Below are 19,324 nucleotides of genomic sequence, written 5' to 3'. Positions count from 1 at the left end.
CCTTTTTTTTTTTTTTTTTTTTTTTTTTCTGCTTCCATGCAGGAAAAGCATAGCAATGTCTGGCAGGTCAGCTATTAGCAACGATGACCAGAAACCTCTAAGCCTTTGGTCTTTCAGATCACACCTCTGCTATGTCAGGGGCACTGAGGGTATTAATCAGCACATGTGAAATCTTTGAAAAGTCATGTGGTTGACAAGCACCTAGATCATGACCAGCAGTAATCTCTCCCTCTAAGCTAATGCATTTCGGCCATTCTGGGACCTTTCCTTGACAAAGATTATTAACCCTGGATAATTATGTCATTGTATGAGCAGGTAGTATCTAAAAGTAAGCTTGAAACCAAACACATTTTCCTTTCTAGGGTTAAACAGGATGTGAAATTTAGCACTGAAGTGAAAGTGTCGTGTACACACATCAACTCTGTAAAAGGTGAACCCATGAAGAATTGTATTCATGCACAAAGTCTGCAGATCCTTTTAAATTATCTGTTACAGAATGACATTTAAGCATTTACTGCTGGTTTTAGGTTTTTTTATAGCTACTCTCTGAAAGTCTTTATATAGCCCTTAAAAAATTCTAAAAAACCTTTCAGTTTAATAGTGTTAGATGTTAGCAGCATGATGAACTTGCAATAAATCTGTGGCATGTCCAAGAAGAAAAAAATTCACCACCATCTGTAACAAGGAGAGAACTGTGCCCTGGTTATGAAACACAGCTCAAAGATAGCATTCACTGAGTCATAGCTCTACCACAGTTCATGTAGCTGATGTAGATGAAGCTAAACTGTGTAAAGAGATAAATCTTACCATTTTTCAACTGAAGGGTTAGCTCAACGTAAGTACAAATGCAGCACCTTGCAAAATGGAGCATGGTTCATCCAGAACAGTCTTCATTCAAACAGTACCTTTCAACATGTCTCTAATAAGTGCAGCAGACAATGGCATGGTATGTTCTGTATCTTTAAAATAGTAAGTGTAGAACTTCACATGATGGTGGCATTCTCCAAGAAAAGATCTTTATCATCATCTTGAATATCAAAGAATCGTTAATGACATATCCCTGTTGTTGGTAGTAGCTCGCTAAATTGACAACAGCAATTACAGGCTTTACACCCTTATGTGATTCAGAGTTTAATGAACACATAGTTATTTTAAGGAACTCTCTGTAGCACCGTTTCCTGTTAATGGTGCCCATGTAAAGAAGGGAGGAAACTCTCTAGTTCCAGTGTAAAAAGAAGAGAAAGCATTTTACTGGAAACCTATTTTAAAATTTTTAAAAAACCATTAAGAATATATATTGTGAATACACACTGAAGTTATTTTTCATCTCAGAGTGTAAACAGGGATCCTGAATAAAGGATTACTATAATTACATTTATGTTCAACAAAGGAGAGTAGTAGTATTCCCCTTTCTCTGAGAAACTAATATACAGACACGTGAAATAACGTGCCCAAGGCAATGCAGCACTGGTGACTGGCTGAGACTTGAGGCAGGTATTCAAATTTTTCACTGGAACTTTACAGTAGCTTTCCTGAATTTCCTCTGTGTGCACATTATATATATAAACCAAACAAGAATAATGACATAATATTGTCAGCTAAGGTTGCTGGTTACAAGTTTGTTGCCTCATGCACATATAAAAGTTTCAGACATAACATTTAATATGTATGTTTGCATGTTAATTTCTTCATTTTCTGTAAAAGTTCTCTATTGAGTTCTGATTTGGTAAAAAGCATTCTGTCATGTGTCTTTGCAACTCTATATTTGACACAAATCATGTATAAATATGATAAAACTGTGCAGCCAAACATTCTGAGGCTTTCAGTACATCTTTTCCTTTTGTCTCATCAGAATAGCAGATTTCAGATTTATGTGCAGGAGCTTCAGTGTTTGTGATCTATTTTTGTGTTTGTCTATTTCTTCAGTATCACTCCTGCTGCACATGCATTGTTCATCAGAAGTGTAGTTAGTAAAGTATTTCAATACCTGGGATCGCTGGCAGGTAGTTCATCTTTTTATACAGATATTCAAGGGAGAGAGACTTCTGAGAAGGTGGGAGAGAAGCATCTGCAGTGCGAAGAAGTTGGGATTTGAAGAAGGAAATATAAGCATGTGTAATGGATGAGAAGTCTATTGAGTAACCTGCAGACAGTAAAAAAGCTGCAGGAGAAACTTGGGGTGGGAAGAATAGGGTTCAACAGTCATTAGACCTTGGATTATTATTTTACTGTAGGCTAGTGGTACATACAGTATGGCCAGATAAGGGAGCTGCCTATAGCTGAAAACAGCCTGAATGGGGCTGAATGTCAAATACTCATAGTGTCTGCTATCTTGCATCTTTTATAAAGACATCTTTCAAAAATGCCCTGTGCCTCCTAGTTGGAATAAGAAGAGATTGGGCAGCAATTACTTCAACAGTGCGGAAGTTTGTGCACAAAAACCATGTCAGGATCCCTTTTGTATCAGGACTGGGACTATTCCAAGATGCTTCAGAAGTTATCCACAGAGACTGAGCCTTTTGTTCTTTCTTTTTCCTTGCATCCTGTTATTTTTGTTCAGGGCATTGTGTAATGTCTCTCTTGTGACTCATGTCTTATCTGACATCTTCCTAATCAAAACTAGAACAGTCGTGGCTGACCTGATAGTAAATCGGACAAGATAGTAATAAATGCTACTTGTGTGGGAAATGAGAGCAAGATTGTTTGTGTGAAGACTGAATTATGATACCTCAGAGAATGCCCCTCAAATCCAAACACTGGGGAGAAAGCCATGTCAGGATGGATACACGTCTGACAGCATACCTGGGACTTCTTTGCTCTTTAGCTGCCTTGAGAGTGCTTGCAGAAAAACAGAACCAAGTTGTCATGAGGATAGTGGTTTTGAACCTTCTACTGTTATATTGGTGGTATATTTCTTTTCTGAGGGAGAATTTTTTTATAAAGCCTAAAATCTTACAATTGTGATACAAAAGTGAAACAAATTTTGAATGAAGACACATTTTATTTCTGAGTTGTCGCAATAAACCTGTATCTGTGCTGACTTCTGTGCAGTAATGGTTATCAGAGATATTGTACAAATCTCTATATGATGGATACTGTTTCCTCTCTGCAATCCCAATTTAGGTCTAACACAAGAGTAGGGTTTTTTTTTGAATGTGAAATTGATAACAGATAGATTTTAAAGATAAAGTGTATGTCACTGCTTTGCTTGAATAAGTGTGTTTGCATGACCTAATGACCTTCCTTGGCATGAATTCACCATTTCTTCAAATAATTAGTGCTCTTTTAAGAAAAACAACAAAAAAGTTCACTCTTCACTGATTTGGTGGACCTGTCTTATCTCCCAGTGTTTTCAACACTGTCATCACTAATGGAGAGTACAACTTTTTAAAAGGTAGTTCGTGTTTGGGATTTTTTGTGCATAATTTTGGATCCTAGCACTCTTTTTTTTCAGTTTTTTTTTTCCATTGCCCACACACAGTTGATAAATCAGTACAAGCTGTTGTACTGTGCCTCTGAAAATTTATATTAACCTATCGTGCTTGGTGATTATCAGCCTTGAAGCAAACAGATTTCTTTTTCTGCATGTATTTTAGGATGACGCCTCTGTAGCTATGCACGGCAGTTGTGGCCTAGTGATGCCCTGCTGTTTTAAAAGCTTTTCTTCTCTTGAGTATTTCATTTGAGCCAAGATAATTTAAGAAACTTGTGCCACTGGCTTTGCTACTGAAATTGGCCTAATGCGGAAGTCAGTTTAATGAGCCTGAAGACAAGAATTCAGGTCGTACATGTTTTTGCATGCATTACATGTATGCAGCAGCTGCTCACCTGTCAGGAAATACCTTATATCCAAATCAGTGACACCTGCCAGTTGCACTGTATCAGAAAGCAATTAAAAGTTTAGCAATGACCTACACAATGCAAATATCATAATCTCTTTAACAGTATTTTTTTTAAATAGAAAAATTGTACTAAATGTGTGCAGTGTAAGAATATATTTTTGTGTTTGCACACTTTTTTTGACATGCAGATATAAACTAAAGGAAAGTCCCGAGGAATTGCTACAGCAATAAGTAATAATTTTATCTCATATTATATAAAACATTACATTACTTAGTATGCTGCATTTCTGTGCCTAGTGTTCAACTGGACTCTACTGGGAACAGAGTCTGAAGCTTAAATACAAATTTGTGGCCTGTTTTCTAAACAATCAGGATGCTTTTCATCAAAAGAGTGTCCATCTGTGCTGATGGGTTTTACCACAGATTACCACAAACTGCTGTTGGCTTCACAGATTACAAGTTAATTGCGTTGGACAAAATTTTGTTTCCATAGGGGAATGGCTTGATCTGTTCCCTTAATGGTAATTAATTTAGTAATGCAGACACATTGCTTATGATTTTCAAATGCAAATTTCACTTAAAAGTTTCTAACTTAAGTTTTAGAGTATTTACATATTCTTCAAGATGATGTGGATGTTTGTTTTTTGCCCAGAAAATCAGCTATCTAGTCACTGCATTTTCTAAACAAATAAACTGTTCTTGTAGTAATTTTGCACTAATGATCACTTTAAATTCAGATCTTTGCTTTCCCTACCAAAAGATAATTAAACTTCCATGAGCTTTCTTTTGATGCAAATGCATCCTATTCTTGTTTTAGGCAGGGATCATCTAATATGTCCAATCTGGTAGGATGTACAAAATCAATACTTTACCGTATCTACTTTATATATAGTGATGCTTCCACTGTTTAGTTAGCCAAGCAGTTCTTAAATGGCAGAAATTTCAGTATACCTAAGAACAGGTTTGTAGCCCATAAACACAACTAGAAACAGAGAAAAAGGACATAAGATGGTCATTACAGTGTGGACAGGTGTACTCTTCACTGGGTAAAAAATTGTCTGGATAGCTGGGCCCAAGGATTGCGGTGAATGGCGTTAAATCCAGTTGTCAGCCAGTCACATGGGCTCAGTATTGGGCTCACTTCTGTTTAAAATCTTTATCAAAGATCTGGATGTGGGGATTGAGTGCACCCTCAGCAAGTTTGCAGACAACATCGAGTTGGGTGGGAGTGTTGATCTGCTTGACGGTAGGAAGGCTTTACAGAAGGATCTGGACAGGCTGGATTGATGGGCCAAGGCCAGTTGTATGAGGTTCAACAAGGCTGAGTGCCAGGTCCTGCACTTGGGTCACAGCAACTCTATCCAATGCTACAGGCTTGGGGAAGAGTGAGTGGAAAGCTGCCTGGTGGGAAAAAGACCTGGGGATGTTGATCAGCAGCTGGCTGAATGTAATCCAGCAGCGTGCCCAGGTGGCCAATGGCATCCTGGCGTGTATCAGAAATAGTGTGGCCAGCAGGACTAGGGAAGTGACCATCCCCCCTGTACTTGGCACCGGTGAGGCTGCACCTCAAATATTATGTTCAGTTTTGGGCCTCCCACTGCAGGAAAGACATTGAGGTGCTGGAGCACATCCAGAGAAGAGCAATGAGGCTGGTGAAGGGTCTAGAGAACAAGTCTTATGAGGAGCAGCTGAGGGAACTGTGGTTGTTCAGTCTGGAGAAAAGGAGGCTGAGGGGAGACCTTATTGCTGTTAACAACTACCCGAAAGGAGTTAGTAGTGGGCTGGGTGTCAGTCTCTTCTCCAAAATAAGAAGTGATAGGATGAGAAGAAATGGCCTCAAGTTGCGCCAGGGGAGGTTTAGATGGGATATTAGGAAAAATTTCTTCATCAGAAGGGTTGTCAAGCATTGGAACAGGCTGCCCATGAAAGTGACCCTGGAGTTATTTAAAAGACGTGTAGATGTGGCACTTAGGGACATGGCTTAGTAGTGGTCAACTTGGCAGTGTTGGGTTTACAGTTGGACTTGATCTTAAGGGTCTTTTCCAACCTAAATGATTCTATGATTCTGGCACAGAAATTTAAAGCATAGATTTCAGCAGAATTTAATCACAGTTACAGTCACTGTAGTAAAGCCTGTTTGACTTGTGGAACCTAAATCTTAGTTCCATAAATGACTTCAACACAAGTCCCAGGAAAACTCAAACTTTTGAAGTCCATGTTTAAGCAACTGTTTCTCAGAAGGGCCAACTGTCCCTGTCGCTGTAGTGAAATTGTTATACTGAATAATGCTCCAGCTCTAGTGTATTCGATGCACCCTGGGAGGGCTCTAGTTCAGGCCTTTGCCCGAGCTCCACTGCTGGGCAGTCCTCCTGAGGCAAAGGCTTCCCCTTATTTCCAGCATAAGCCTCATCTTGTGCCACTGTGCTCATGGGGCCAATGCATGCTCACAGCACCCTGGGTGCTGCTGTCCTCTGTTGCTGCCCAGGCATATGTCTGGCCCTGGCTGAGCTCACTACCAACCAGCACCCAGGGCTGTCCCATAGAGCTGCTTCCCCAGGCAGCAAGGTCTCTAATAAAGATGATGAACAGCTGATGATATTCCAGGGCAGACCCTTGAGGAAATCCAGCTGTTACCAGCCTATAGGTAGAGTATGAACCGTTAGACATGACCCTGTGAGACTTATGATCCAGCCATTTTTTCATTCTTCTTGTTCATGCAGACTAGCAACCAGGCAGGGATGCTCTCAAAAGGCTTGGTAAAATTGCTATAGGTGTGTTGTGGTTTGAACTCAGCCAGTAGCCAATTGCCACGTGGCCAGATTTTACTTCCCCCCACGCAGTGAAATAGGGGAGGGACAAGAAGAAATCTGTAGGTTGAATTAAAAAAAAAAAAATAGTAATAGTAACAAAACCAACACTGATAATAGTAATTCAGTAATGGGTAAAATACAGCAGTGGCTTACCAGGCAGCGACCAGTACAGAGCCTGTCCCTAGCAGCGATTCTACCACACCACAAAAATCCTGTCATGCTGACCCAGAACGTGAAGATGGGCACGAGAGAGCCCGCGTCCACTTATATACTGAGCATGACATCACTCAATATGGAATGCTCCAATGATGGATTGGTCCCGGCCCTCTAGCTGTGCTCCCTCTCAGTCCAAGGAAAGTTAACCCTATCCTGGCCAAAATTAGGACAAGGTGACACCTGATGTGCTTTCCTCATGCCCAGATTTAGTCATTCTGACACAGAAGGCAGTCAAGTTGGTTTGCCTTTGACAAATCCATGCTGACTGTTTCCAGTCACCTTCTCCTTCAAGTGCCCCAAAATGGCTACTGAGAGGAGTTGCTGTATGATTTTCTGAAGGACTAAAATGAGACTGTGGTTACCTGGGTCTGTCTTCCTGTCATGTCTGGAGATGGGTGCAATATTTGCACTTCTTCTGCACCAAGAGGTTCTCCCCCAGTCTCCACAATCTTGGCCAGCTTGCTCAGTAGCCATGGATGCAGCACCTCTGGTCACATGGATTCATAGTAATCACATTTTCTCAAGAAAGTCCTGATTTATTCCTCTTCTACTCCCAGTAGCTCCTCTCCTCTTTGAACTATGACATAAAGGATGGAAAACATTACTGGTGAACACGAAGGCAATGAACACACCAAGTATCTTGGTCTTATACGCACCTCTTGCAATAATTCCTAGCCCACTCAGCAAGGGACTCCGTTTGTCTCGTTTATTCTTTTAATACACGCATAGAAGCTCATCCTGCATGTCTTGGTGTCCCTTGCCAGTTCTGGCTCCAGTTGAGCTTTCAAGATTTCCAACACTGTCCCTGCATACCCAGGCAAGGCTCCTATATTCCTTCTTTGTAGCCTCTCTCATTGCTGCCATCTCCTGTGTACAGCATTGAAACTCAACTTTGAGTGCCCTGCTTAGCCAAGCCAATAGCCTGATGTGTTTGCTTGTTCTCCTGAGCATGGAGAACATACTTGTGCTCAAAGATGGCTGCCTTTCGAGTCCTAACAGACTTGCTACACTCCTTTGCCTCCCTTTACCACCTACTGTGGGACCACATCCATTTCCTGGAACAAGCTGAGGTCACTTCCTCTGCACAGCACTGTGTTATGCTCTTGTTGATAAGCCAGCTTTGCAGAGGTAGCTTGGTATCTTTGACGTGGGACTGCATTATGCAGTACAGATATGCATATGTGTGTCAGTGGTATTAATCAAGACGTTTGTTACTAATCACAATTTTGCAGCTTTGTCAACATCCTTAACATGAGCAAGTCTTATTGCCTCTGTTGGTCAAAGCATTTTCATGAGGTAATTAGGCATATAGAATTGAAGATAAAGCATGAGAGGATGTCTAGACCCAAATGTTTCACTTGCTGTTGTCAAAAAATAAACATTTACCACCTGGAGTAGAAGCCAGCAATCCTGTGCACTGTGTTGGGGCTTCTAAAACCTCCATAAAGCAGCAAAACTTGTCTGAAAACCCTTACCATTTTCTTCACTGGAGAGACTGACAGAAGTAATGGAAAATTATCATTATGCTGTGAATAACTGGCATTTATTTTATCCTTTGTAAAAGCTGGTGATTCAAAAGTAAAGCTTTTTATTAGTTGCAGCATGTATGAAGTAATTAAAACATTTCATTACAGTGCAATCAAAATATGTAGTTTATAACTTGTGGTTACATACAAAAGAAAGGAAGATTTGCTGTGTCTTAGCAGCAGTTAAGTTTGTAATGAGTGCCAGAATGCCTTTGCCTGAGAAATCACAGTTGATCATTTAGGTTCTCAAGAGCTATAGATGAATGGATTTTTAATGGGTAATTAAATTAAGAAATGCTACATAATTAAGTTCAATGGATCATGAAGAATTTTCCATTATATTTTTGCTATGCAATCAAATTGATTTTCTCTTGTGCATTTAGTTACTGTAGCTCTTTCTGGTTCCATTTTAAGTGGGAATTACCCAACGAAACCTCACTGATGCCATGGTAAGGCAAATCAGGCCTGGTGTTTTTTGATTTACACATATGGAAGGATTCACACATTGTGCATTTGTAATGTTATCTTCTACTGTTCTTATCTTACTTTGTAACTTGCACATATTAGTTGTTGACTTAGTTCTCAGTACTGTCAGTATCGTGATGGAAAAGGGGTTGGCGAACCAACTTGTCACCAACCTCCAGAGCAAAGTATCTTCCATAGGATCTGTTAAAAACACAACATACCTAGAAACTCAAATTCATCAAATTAGGAGGAGCGTGATTTTCTAGCCCTGTACAGCTTTTTGAGATTATAGAAAATTTCCTAACTTGCATGATGCTAAAACCAGTTCTGAGGTAGCAGAGAATTTTTGTGGAAAAAGCTGAGAGCAGCCTACTTAAATACATAGTATTCTGTTCCTGCACATTTCTCCTGTGAACTGAATTATCTTAATCTCTTCTTTTGGTCATCCTCCTCTTTGTGTGAGTTCCTTCTTCTCCCCTTCCCTCACCTCCAAATGTAAATTCGGCCAAGCATAAGTTTTTTAGTGAACAGCTAAGGCTGTGAGATGTCAGAGGTCCACATTTTAGTCTCTTTGTGAAAGACATTTTCTGAGTGGACTTATGGGGTAACTTGGTATGTCCAGTTTTGAACAGAATTTCTACCCTGGCATGGAGAAGACATTTCTCAGGCCATGGTGAAACTGGTAGAATCCTGTCAAAAAAATATCTGTCAAACTTTTAGAAGTTCCTGAACATCTCTAAATTTACTTTATAGTGTACTGGCAGTTACTATTTCTTGTTATCATTCACATGCCTTAAACTATAAAAATATTTCATCAGTTATTAAAAGTGTTGATCTTGTGGGTTCCCAACTGTCTTTACAAAGAGCATCTGAATGATCAGAAGCTATTATGTAGAAGAGATTCCAGAGAAGGAGAAGACATTATCATGATGTGTCATTTGAGCTGTTTAAACAGAGCTCGGATCAGTCATCTCCTTGACTGTTTTACATGCAATGCCTAGTGTCATAGTAGCTTCAGTTTTATTGCTTTTGTCTGCAATTTGCAGGAGACTCTAAAGCTTATGTGTAATTAGGAATGTGAGAGGTTTTTAGTTTTTAGACGCAACCTGGGGCAGTTTGATGCTGGAAAAGTTTTGCTTCATTTTACCTGCCAAAATGAAGGTATAGATCTCTTGAGCACTAGTGCCTAGGGAGTGTCAAGCCCATAGTCTTGCTGGATTGAACTAGCATGATGATGTATACTCTGCATAAAAATAGTCTGAGCTTTACCCAGGCAGACTTACAGCTCAAATACACCAGAGAGTGAAAAGTTGAGGGAAAAGTAGATATTATTCTTCACGCAAATAAAGTGACACAGAAACATTAGCAACCTCATTTCAAGCAATGGCTAGCTCTGTCAGCTTGTATGATTAGTACATCTGGTCCCAGTCCTGCAGTCTTTTAGAGATGAAATTTCTCAGAATTTTAAATAGGAATCTTTCCTGTGTCAGGACAGCAAAACTGGAACTTTTTTTTGGTGTTGGTTTATTTTTCCAGTTTCAAATTTTATGATTGTAAAATGTATTGTTAATAAGTTATTCAGGGCATAGTGTCCTTATTTTAAACAGGTTTTTTGGTTGGTTTTTTTTTTCACTGATATTCACACAGTATAAGCGAAGAAAACACTCATTTGCAATTCTAACTGTTCATTTTGCTCTGTTTGACAGAAGCAATTTTATACGTTAAAGGAAAAGTGAACTGGAAAAAAAACTACTTCAGAAAAGAACATTATACAGCAAATAAAAACTAGAAACTTATCAGTAACTCTTAAGATAAGTGCAGTGTTTGTTATATGAGCAAATTACATGCTTTTTTGAATTAAGCACAGTAATTCTTTCTTCAATTTCCTCAGTAATTTAAAGTAGCATTATCCCTCAGAGTGGCTGTGCTGTGGTAAGATAAGCTTGAGAATGAAATGGAAACTGTAGAGCAGCAAAGGCTTCTCATCCCTCTGCTTTCTGCTAAATAAAATAGGCCATCATCATGAGAGTGGAGTGCACTGCAAGGTTATCTCAGCAAAAGACTCATGTTGTACTGATGATGAAACCATAAAACTATGAAGTCAGGGTGGCTTGTGGAACTGATGCATGAACAGATTCTAGTGTGGAATGTGGTGACTGCAAATGAAAGCAAATGGTTGGGTGGCCATAAGGTCGTGAGAGCTTATAATAATTTTTCTGACAGCTCCACCACTAGACACTGCTTCATGTTCATGGTGAACAGTAGGAGTTTGTGTATAGCTGGGGGTAGCCTTCCCTTAGAAAGAAGACTTTGGCTTGTGCATTTCTGGCATCTTTAAAAGGAGATGCTGTTGACCTTGGTTCTCCTAATCCCCCCCCACATTCTGTTCCCTTTGAGAAGCGCAGTGGCAGTACCAATTATCTTACTGAACATCTCTGTGGTTCTGGAAGGCAGACTTCTCCAGGCTCCTGTTTCCCCACCACTGCTAAGGCCACAGCTTGCTTTCTCACGTAACTCTTTTGAAAGTCCTAACATAGACGGGATTCAATGAGTCACAGCCCACCTTGTCATAGCCGACATGTTTGTAATGGAGAATGTAAGGCTTGAAGGATAAGAAAAGGAAAGTCAGTCTTGAGAGCACAGCTAGTATATGTACCCATACAATTTTTTTAATGTCTTGATGTGCCATTGTATATACCAGGCTTACTTTCACAGCATTGCTTGTGTGTGGTGTTCTTTTGACTTTTGAGAAGTGCTAGTAAATTTGTATGTCAAGAATCTTCTGGTTTTGTAGCTCTTGCTTATCATTTGTTCATGCTTATGTTGGCATAGGGTGGCTGACATATGAAATTACCAGATCATAATCAGAAGGCAGAACACAACTGATTTGTAGATCCCATCACAGCTCATGCATACTTTAATGTAAAGATATAAAAGTGGTTTATTCTTCTGGGTGTTATCATTCCACACAGTAGCTAAGGAACTGGGACACAGAAAAAATGTTATTCACAGGTTCATGCATATTTGCAACATGACTTATTTATTGTCCACCAGTTTACACAACTTAAGAGTGACATATTGAGCATAAATGAAGTATGAAAAACGAGATACTGCAAAAGCCAGTATGACTTCTCTGTCTCCACAGTCTCTAGATTCAGTTCTAGATACTTTTCAACTACTAAAATCCTCAGTTTTGCATTGCCATTAGCTAATGGTAAAAGAGAAATACTAACACTTACATGTCTACATTTATATAGGTATGTTATATATATATATTCATAATTTTTTTATTATTAAAAATAACACCCAAACTTTACATGTACTCATAATGCCTGTATTAGGATGTGCCAGCATGATGAACAATTATGCTGCAAATTTCACACCAAATCATTGACAGTGCTGGCAATATAGAAGCTTAAGACACAAAAGTTCTTTATTCTTAAAGAGAAGGAACAAATATTCTTTTTTTAGGTATTGTAATGCCACTGTCCTGTAGAGCTAAGTATTAAGGATGATTCACCTCGGAAACAGGTAGCATATACTGTCATGGTGCTTCCTAGCATTGGATTTTGTGTAAATAATTTATGACCTTCCACATCTGCATTTGATTTAGAGGATCAACATGCTTTCATCTGAATATTTAGGATGTTCATAGTTAAAGTGTATCTATGTTTTCATTCATTCCTTCTTTCTTACTTTCTTTGTGTGATGGTGGGTGTAATTCAGCATACCACTATTTTACAGCTTTTTAAAATTCCAGCAACCATTGTCAGGTCTCAGTTGTCCTTGCTATATCTTATCTAACAAAAGAGAAGAGTTAAACTGGTTGAGTTCCACCTTTGCTAACTGTATGGGAAGTCCAGGTGTAGGTAGGTCACCTGGATTTGCACAGTGAAAACCTCTTCTGAGTGGGATTGCAAGTAGCATTGTTATAGTTGGAGCGAGTGTTCTGCCAGCATTTGAATGCCTGTTGGAGCCAGAGTACTTCTAGCCACAAAGGAGGTGTTTTTGGAAAACACTCCCTAGAGTAGGCAAAGCTTTTATGTATTATCAATCAATTAAAATGGTTAAAGCAAAGAGACTAATGGCTTTAACTGTGGACTACTGCACTAGAGTTGTTAATACTGGTTGAAATATATTGTATCAAACAGCTGATAGATAGGTTGGTGTTTCTTCAAAAGTTTCTCTTTCAAAATGTCTAACATTGCTGTTCCCTTTTGGACTGGTATTTCTGAAATCTGGTTAGTACAATCTTATCAGCTCCATATATTTTTGTTAACATAAGAGACTCAAGAACACAAGAAAGAAGTATTTTAAAAATCAGTGGCTTATGAGGAGAACCTTGACTTTGAACAGAATAATTTAAAATATGAGATTACTGATCAGTAGAATACATTATTTGTTATAGAATCATAGAATCATGTAGGTTGGAAAAGACCCTTAAGGTCAAGTCCAACCATTAACCTAACACTGCCAAGTTGACCACTACTAAGCCATGTCCCTAAGTGCCACATCTACAAGTCTTTTAAATACCTCCAGGGTCACTTTCATGGGCAGTCTGTTCCAATGCTTAACAACCCTTTTGATGAAGAAATTTTTCCTAATATCCCATCTAAACCTCCCCTGGCACAACTGAGGCCATTTCCTCTCATCCTATCACTTCTTATTTTGGAGAAGAGACTGACACCCAGCCCCTTACCACCTCCTTTCAGGTAGTTGTGGAGAAGTGCTCCATCACCTCAAAGTCTTCCCTGTAGTGGAGGGTCCAAAACTGTACACTCTATTCAAGGTGCGGCATCACCATATGAGGGGACAATCACTTCTCCAGTCCTGCTGGCCACACTTTTTCTGATGCAAGCCAGGATGCTACTGGGCACTTGGGCACACTGCCAGCTTATATTCAACTGGCTGTTGACCAACACCCCCAGGTCCTTTTCCCACCAGGCAGCTTTCCACTCACTCTTCCCCAAGCCTGTAGCATTGGATAGTTGGTGTGATCCAAGTGCAGGACCTGGCACTCCACCTCATACAACTGGCCTTGGCCCATCAATCCAGCCTGTCCAGATCCTTGTGTAGAGCTTTTCTACGGTGAGAATTTTTCTGCCAATCTCTGTGGTAAAAGGTTAGCTCTGGAAGCTAAAGAATATTTGCTAAGAAGCAAATTTTGCTCCCTTTCTATTAAGAGAATTTGTACTTTGCAAACATTCTAACTCCAAGATGTGGTGGAAACTGGGATCCTAGCTAATTAATACACCCTTCTATTGCTGTGGTGTAGGGAAAAATGTATATATGCTGAAATCCAATCACAGGTGATTAAATGACTTGGCATATGTCATGCTCAGTCAATGAGGTACCTCACTGTGAGAAAAGCTGTAAAGCCAGTGACTTAACAGAGACCCACCCAAATATGGGCAGAAGTGGTGACTAAAGCTGTGTGTTCATGAAGATAATATTTTTGGGAAAAATTAATGGAATCTAATAGCTTTATAAAACTGAACTTATTCATTGCAATAGTTTATTCTCAGATGATGTTAAAATTACAAGGGATATAATCTGGCAAAAAACCCTAACTGAATTTGCACTTGAAGATTTTTCTTTTCTGTGTAACTTCAGGTATGTATGTAATGATCCATGGTGGCTCAGAGCCCCAGCTGCTCTAGAAGACTGAAAGACTGACTGTAAAAGACTGTAAATAACTTGAAATAGTCAAACATGTAAATATTTGCAAATTTTGAGCTGGCCACATGTCCGTTCACCAAGCCCAGCATTCTTTTTTATTATATTTTCATATGGATTCCATTGTTCAAACAAATTGTGAGGTAACATTAGCAAACAGTGCCTATTTCATTGTGATATCTCAAAAAATCTCTATCTCCCTCCTGGTAGTAAGACACTGCTTTGTAAATTAGGTAAAAAACTAGGGGAAGTTTTTAATTTCCTTTTGTCGCAGGAGCCTTCTTAGAGCATCAACATCTCGAATATGAGATAGAACCATAGACACATACCATCACCACATCTAAAGAAGAGTTTGTTTTGTTGATCCATGTTATATTACGATCAATCCTGACAGTAGTCATGAGCCAGTTAGTGAGATCATAGCTATAGTATAATTTGTTTCCCAGCAGTATTTCATGGTAATTTTTCTGATTTCTTTGGTACCTCTTAGAGAATTTCCAAGTATCTGAGAGCAGCAGGCTCAGCCCTGCTTTTGCTTAATGTAGGTATGTTTTTGTAACTGCCTAGACTTCAGGGGTTTTACTGGTGAATTGCAGTAGTTTTTAGGTCAGAGCTGAGTCTTGAGTCTCTTGCTTTTTTATGCAGGTTTTGTCTTCTTGTATTTTAAAATGTCCTTTGTCTGGTAGCTGATACAATGGTGAAAGGAGGAAAATTACCATCTTCAAATTTAAGTATTAATTCCCTAGGGCTGTGGCTATGACATCATTTGGGTAGGAAGGGGCTGCTCCTCCTCCCTGTCAGGGACTCTGACAGAATCCCCCTGCTGACCTTACTGCAGAAGCAGAGCTGCATCTGCTCCTGGCCATTGTGCTGTGCAGTGTGTGCATACACAGTCCAGCATCAGGCTAAGTGGGGCCGTCCAACATTTTTTTCTTGTAACTCATCCAGTCCTCTTTCTTTTCTTTTTCATTTGTGTACATCTTGGAAGCACGAAAAGGCACACCAAAATTTCATTAATTTGAGGGCGTCGCCCCAGAAATACCCAGAGCTTGTCTGAGTTCACTGCTGTACTGTAGTGATCTCCTGCCCCTGATAACAGGCCAGTGCTTTGGCACCTACTGCTCTTACACAGTAAGTGTGAGACACAGAACATGAATTTAAGTAAAGAGCACTGATCTTAATTTGTGTAGTGCTCATGTAAAAAAGTTAAAGCCTAAAGCAGATCTTGGCAATTTCTAAATGTTCTGTTATCAAACTGAAAATGGTAGATGGCTTTGCCCTGCTCTGTATGTAGTTAATAAATTATCAACACTGCTAATAGCATAACAAAATATACAGATTGTTTGGACTGATCCTTTGTTGTGTTGTACAGACTGTACACTTTTAGACATTGTGGCAATAGGAACACCAGAAATAAAATGTACATGAGTACCAGTAACAGCTTATAGACATGCTTTTTCTCACAGATTCCCTTTAATGTCTTGTCTTTGGCAGACAAAAATTAATTCACTGACAGATTCTAGCAAATGCACTTTCAAATGTAAAAGGGACAAGTTCACAATACCACAGTTTCTAGAGCTGTTAAATCATTTTTAACCAAGTTTTGTTCTCTTGGCCTCTAGCAGCTTCTGAATGTTCCTGGCATTCTCACATTTTCAGTTGTTAAGGGCCAGGCTGTCTTTCACCCAGCAGAAGGCATGCAGGCTGGTATACATCATTGTAGAGTTACAAAATATGCCTGTAAATTTCTCATGCCATTATTTTGCCCCTTTTTTTGGCCTATGTTCTAGTTATTTATGCTGAATAATTCATTCCTATACTGAGAGAAAGAAATTAGAACCCACCCCAAGCTTTAATACTGTGTAAAAATTAGTATTTGATTTGCCTAGCAAAGTCATGTGTAGTAACCTGCTTTACTAATCATCGTTGTATCAATGCTTGCATAATGCTGATCACATATTTGGACTCCATGTTTCGTGGGGATCTTAGCAAGGGGTAAACTGTTCCCTAGACCTCTTTGCCTGCTAGGTCTTCATGTGACATACTCTAGTGTTTTTCAAAGTTGGCATTTTGTGCATGTAAGTTAGCTGGATCAGTAGCCAAGACTAAACATTGCTCTCCATGACGAGTGAATTTGAACTCTCCCTCCCAGTTGGCAGCTTAAACCACTGCTGCAGGAAACAGTTTTGTGTTAAAGTGGAGGAAGGTGAGCTCAAGCTGTCTGCTCACGTGGTTTAAGAAACCATGGGACGGGTGACCTGTACCAGAGGAGTCTGCTGTGTAGTGAGGTATCACATGCCAAGTGAAGAAGTGGGAAGAAAGCGATGATTGTTTCTGCTGAACTGAGAAACTGTGTGGACGGAGCTGCATTAGAAGTGTGTGGTTGAGATAAAATGGATCATGATCCATAACCATGCTATACCTGGGCTCCAGATTAGGATGCTAGCTGTATGGATACATGCTCTGTGTTCTCTTTCCCTCGTTTTCTGCTTTGTGTACTGTCATACAACTCTGTATATGGTTCTGAGATCCACAGCTGACCCGCCTGAAAGTGCAGCAACAAAATTTAAGTCTGCAATTCTACCTATCCAGAGGAAGCATCTTCCCCTTAAAGCTTAATGAAAATTGCTTTGGAGAAATGAGAAAAGTATGAAAGTTTGAATGAATATGTAATTTCATAGTTTACACTCTCCTTCTAAAATACAAAAACATTATTTTTTTATGGTAACAAAATGTGATAGGTCAGGTGCTGGCAACTGATAGTGTTCCAGATGAGAAAGCTGGTACTGTGCACCTTGCTAGACAAGAAATCTGAGAACCCCCAAAACTGTTGGTGTTCTTGCATTAGTTTTGCCCCTCTCTGGGACATTCTTATTACTACCCAGCTCAGTGAACCACTTACATTGAAGAAACACTCAGGCAGCTACCAGATTTTTTGGCACTTCGGGAAACAGAGCACAGATGTCCTCTTCCTCTGTGGCAGTGTGTAGGGCAGGGCTTCCATTACTGCTGTGTGGAGAACTCATAAGGGTTGTGGATCTGAATCCAGATCCCTTTGCACAGGAGTAAAAAACCTGTGAGCATTTTATTGCTGACAGGCCCACTAAAGGGAATGGGTCACAGTACTGTTGTTACCAGAAGTAGAAATACCATGTGGGAATAGATAACATATGAGAATAGATTCTCAGTTCCATTTCTGTACTGAAAAAAAGCAGAGATTGGCACACCTAGCTAACACAGCCACCTTTTTAAATGCCAATTTCTTCTCTGTTTCTCATACTGGTGATCTGCTGGGGACAGAGAGTGTTGAAAAAGCACACAGTGTTCTTTCTGACTAGCCTCAGCTTTCTGGCAGCTTTTGAGCTTTTGCCAGCTTCTCTTTGCCACTCTAAACTGCAGAGGTGTTGGGGTTGTGACCAGCTTTCTGGCTCTTTGCAGAGAAGTGTGTTTGGTAAACGTGCAAAACTTTGATAGTAAGTTTAAATGCATGAAATGGATTATCTTGGTTATCATGGATGCGCTGCAGTGACTCAACTATCAGGACACTTCTGTCACTGGAATGCATAATACTGATTTAAATTTTTGTCTGCCCTAGGTAAGTACTACCTCATCTGTCATGGTGGGTGTCTCTGTGCAGGGACTTTCAATACAGAGATACCATGTAGGGCACTACAACACCAGCACTTCCTTAGTAGCTCTTCCTGCTTTCACCCTGTTTTATTTCACTTACCAGTGGACAGCCTCCAATGTAATGCAGTGGCACTGCAGCAGACGCTCTTCAGTAACTCCCGTCGGTGTATAATCTGCGTCATACTTTCGTATTGTGTGCTAGTGGTGATTGTGAATAACTCTCCCTGTGGTGCTGAAGTTGCAGAAATTCCACAGTGTGGTCCTTGCTAGTAGTCAGAAAGCGAAATGCTAGATCAGAATGGTAGAAGAAAGGATTGATCCAAACACCTTCTCTTCTCCTCTTTGACAGCTTCAGCTGAAAATGAGAAAAAAGAAAGGCAAATCAGGGATTGATTCTAAATGAAGGGAATAAGAACACAGGATAGGCTCACAATGAGTATTTCTTACACAGCAACATTGCTGGAGGTTGGGATCCTGATGGTTTTTTATCCTTCTTGGGGAAAATTGGTTCCACTGAGCTGTTTTGCTTTTGCTCCAGAGTATTGCTGGTATTACTGGAGATCCCATCCCACAAAGAATTTCCCTCGTGACTTGACAAGCTTCAGCAGTCTTAGCATTTCTAGTTCCTGTGTCTTGTATATGTCACATCAATAGCCAATTTCCCTGGTTTTGACCTACCTTCAGACTGTTAGGGGAGCTCTTAACAGGGCTGTGAGCTCTACTGCTAACAGCTGTAAAGACTAGTGAGGCCAAGCTATTGTATATATATATAAAGAGTACTTAGAAGATGCTTTGTGAGAGATGAAGGCAAGCCTTTTAGAGTCCAGTTATAGCTCTCCCTTTTCTTCTAGAGTTTCCAAAATGCAGTTCACTTCCTGATGTTTTAATAGTGCACTTTATTATTGACATTCTTCATCCTACAGCAGATTCAAGGGAACTTTTAAGGGAGAACAAACCTACCCAGCCTGTGGCTGATGTGTTGCTGTGGTGGAACAGGCCAGTGAACAAAAACTTCTAGCAGGAAGAAAGTGATTTCAGTGCTATCAGAGGAGGGAGTATATTCGTTTCTGATGAAATATATAAAAATATATTTCCTGATTATATATATAAAATACATATAAAAAAATTCCTGATTACATATATTAAATATGTTTGGTCA

General features: G+C 39.7%; 1 protein-coding gene across 1 annotated transcript in view; it reads left to right on the top strand.

Annotated features, from left to right (window-relative positions):
• SH3GL2 (SH3 domain containing GRB2 like 2, endophilin A1) overlaps positions 1-19,324 on the top strand; it is a 76,325-nt gene that overhangs the window by 22,316 nt on the left and 34,685 nt on the right. The window lies entirely within an intron of this gene.

This window comes from Athene cunicularia, assembly GCF_003259725.1.
Source record: "Athene cunicularia isolate RWA chromosome Z unlocalized genomic scaffold, athCun1 chrZ_part2, whole genome shotgun sequence".
Taxonomy (NCBI): domain Eukaryota; kingdom Metazoa; phylum Chordata; class Aves; order Strigiformes; family Strigidae; genus Athene; species Athene cunicularia.
Note: the sequence above shows the minus strand (reverse complement) of the source record. Positions and strands in the feature narration are given on the sequence as shown.